Genomic DNA, 3,582 nt, shown 5'->3' with positions numbered 1-3,582 from the left:
CTATTATAAATTTTCAAGAATACAATACATTACATTACATTGTTATTAACTATAATTGCTATGCTGCATAATAGATCTCTTGAACTTATTCCTTTACTCCAATTGAAATTGTGTATTCTTCCACCAATATCTCCCCAGATCTCACCCCTCAGTCCCTGGTAACCACCTTTCTACTCTCTACTTTTATGAGATCAACATTTTTACACTTCACCTATGAGTGAGATTATGTGGTATTTGTTTTTCAGTACTTTGGCTTATTTTATCAGAAGAGGATATCTAGTATTACACAGCTAACATTTCAATTTATTTATTTAAAGATAAAGTTCTTTAGATCATACACCAAAATTTTGAAAGAGTTTCAAATGGTGATAAAGTAGCATTGAAAGTTGAACCTAAATTCTCTAAATTTGATTTTAAAATGTTCAAGTTGATTAAGAAAAGATCCTCTCTTAATAAAATATGAGTATTCAGCATTTTGACTGAAGGAAGCCTGGTACATTATCACTTAGATGATACCCGTTCATTGATGTGAAAAAACAGCAAATATTCTCGGTAAAGGAATGAAATGAGGACCACCTACGGATAAAAAAATGGCTTTTGTAAACCTTTTGATGCTTTTTTTAATCATTAAAAAATTTTTGCTGTGCAGGAGCTCTTTGTTTAATTAATCGCATTTGTCAACTTCCGCTTTTGTTCTACCATTGCTTTTGGTGTTTTATCAAAAGCTCAGTGAGTTTCATAACGAACTAAGGAAGGTGATTTGGGTTTATATTTCCAGCTAGATGCTTAAAGGGAGCAGCATAACTTTGGAACTTCATAAAAGATATTCAATATGAAATGAACACTAAAAAAAAAAAAAAAGAAAAAAGACAAGAGTGCTAGGGACCTAATGGTTTACTTCTTTGCTAATCTTCTCTACTAAAATAATTAAATGATTTGTATTGCATAAGAAGCAAAAAAAAAAGCAAAGCACCTAATAAATTTCTTAGTTATCAATCAATTTTGAAGTAACATCTGCATTTAATTATGTTATGTGCATATAAAAGACAATAATAAGTGTTGGAAACTCAATGCTGCTACCATTTCAAAAGAAAACTGTCAGGCCTAAACTCAAGGTTTCAACAAGAAGAATTTCCCTAAATGTTGCTGTCTGAAGAATACTATACCTGAAAGAAAGACATTTCTGGTAAATAATTTATATGCTCATAAATATTTTAAAAAATCAACGTTAAAATTCAAATTACAAAGAAAATCTCTTATTTAGATTAACAGAGAAGAGAATCAATCAGTGAAAAGTTCATATTAGTCATTGTAATAACGAAACAGAAAAAAATAAGATAATGACAAAAAAGTGACTTGTGTTAAAGAGGATGACTTGAAGGAACAGCGATTATTAAATATCTGATTACATATTTTATCAGTTAAAATATATTTCTTTTTTTTATGTGTTTGTTGTAAGAAGCAGGTCGGGGTAGTAGTAGCCAGTGCAAGCGAGGAGCCCAGAAGAGGGCGCAGTAGGTGAGGAAGGTCAGGTCCGGGAACTCTAGCTCCTTGCCACTCAAGAAATGTTCTCCTTTTCAGAATGTGCTTTGCGCATGTCTCGTCTCAGTGCTCGTTTAATTGGTCAAGTCCCCAGGCCTAACTGATTCGCTACTGAAAGTAGCGAAACTATTTAGAGAACCGCCCTTGGCCAAGAGGAAAGAGACTTACGACTGGTATCCAGATCACGATACTTACACCGCACTCACAGGGACACTCTGATTTCTTGGTCTCTACAGAGATGAGCATCAAGATTTTAAAATGAGCAAAACGACTGAAGAAGCTTCGTGAAAAGGGGAAACCAAAGGAAGGAGAAGGGAAAAGAGCAGCAAAAAAGAAATATTGTTGGTCCCTCAAGAAGGAGAATTTCTTCCTCAGTGGCAGAGAGAAGAAAGTGCATTTATTGCCTTTCCATATATTGGAGGAATGTCATCTAATGAAATGAAGGTTATTTGGAGGAATACAATCATCTCCTGGTTGAAATCTATTCCAGTTAAATCGCGACTGGTTTGTTGAACACATTCTGACGGTGCAAAACTCTTTTGGCCTTAGTCGTGTAATGTGAGGTTTACCTAATTCTCTAATGAAATGAATACATAAGCCATTGTTTAATGATTTGTTTGGGGTGGGGTGGGATGGTGGAGGAATGGAGTGGGGGAACCTCATTAAGTGACCGTCCTATAGTGTCCTCATTTCTCGCTTCTTGCTTACTCAGTCACTCAACCCTAAACTTCTTTCATCTCAGGTCCTTCAGCCACTGTCTCCACCACCAAGCCCACAATTTTTCTGTGTCTCTTCACCTACTCCTCTGAGAAATCTGTTAAGATGATTTTGCAGGGTAAATATCTTTTAAAATACTTCCCTTACCTAGAAAGGAAATATTGAGTACCTGCTCTGTACAAGATACTGGGGCCCTGGTAACACAAGTGATTAGCAAAAGAAATACTGCCTACCTCATGTAAGTTTCAGTCTTGTGGGAGGGACTAATATTACATAATTACATACAATTGTATTACACACTACAAAGGAAAAAAGCCAGACTTCTATAGGAGTGTGGATGATTGGGGCCGGGCGCAGTGGCTCACACCTATAATCCCTGCACTTTGGGAGACCGAGGCGGGTGGATCACGAGGTCAGGAGATCGAGACCATTCTGGCTAACACGGTGAAACCCTGTCTCTACTAAAAATGCAAAAAAAAAAAAAAAAGTTAGCCAGGCATGGTGGCGGGCACCTATACTCCCAGCTACTCTGGAGGCTGAGGCAGGAGAGTGTCGTGAACTCGGGAGGCAGAGTTTGCAGTGAGCTGAGATTGCGACAGAGCGAGACTCTGACTCAAAAAAAAAAAAAAAGTGTGGAAGGTTGGATGCAAAGAGACACAGCCAGAAGCCCAAACCACATTAGGGAATTTAAAGAAAGCCTCCCTAAAGAAATGATATGTAGGGGCCGGACATGGTGGCTCATGTCTGTAATCCCAGCACTTTGGGAGGCCGAGGCGGGCAGATCACCTGAGGTCAGGAATTCAAGTACAGCCTGACCAACAGGGAGAAACCCTGTCTGTACTAAAAATACAAAAAATTAGCCGGGCATGGGGTGCATGCCTGTAATCCCAGCTACTCGGAAGGCTGAGGCAGGAGAAACGCTTGAACCCGGGAGGTGGAGGTTGTGGTGAGCTGAGATCGCGATAAATAAGAGGGAGCCAGAAGAAAAATGGTGAGAAAGGTGTTTGAGGCAAGAGAGTACCATTTGCAAAGCCCTAAAATATGAAGAAATTGTCTGTTCAAGGAGCACTGACTTGTTCATGGTTGGCCATAAGAAAATAGATGCCAGATCATGAAGGGCTTTGCAAATTCTGTGAAAAAGCTTGAACATAACCAGAGGTTATTTCTGTGAGAGATGACTGTTGTATAGATCTGAGTAGCTAGCTGCTGGTTTTATTGTATTCTAGCAATGAGTTTTCAAAGAAATTGTGAGGGCTTCTCTAATTTTTTTCCCAAGAGTTGTTCTGAATCTTTAGCATGTCCAGTAAATTTTTTTAAGTGTAT

At 38.2% G+C, this 3,582-nt stretch overlaps 1 pseudogene; it reads left to right on the top strand.

Moving 5' to 3' along the window:
• Positions 1–1,565: 1,565 nt before the first annotated feature.
• LOC108527086 (28S ribosomal protein S33, mitochondrial-like) lies at positions 1,566–2,038 on the top strand (annotated as a pseudogene).
• The last annotated feature ends 1,544 nt before the right edge of the window (positions 2,039–3,582 follow it).

Source organism: Rhinopithecus bieti, unplaced genomic scaffold (assembly GCF_001698545.2).
Source record: "Rhinopithecus bieti isolate Rb0 unplaced genomic scaffold, ASM169854v2 scaffold_3316, whole genome shotgun sequence".
NCBI lineage: Eukaryota > Metazoa > Chordata > Mammalia > Primates > Cercopithecidae > Rhinopithecus > Rhinopithecus bieti.
This window is presented reverse-complemented; position numbering and strand designations above follow the sequence as displayed.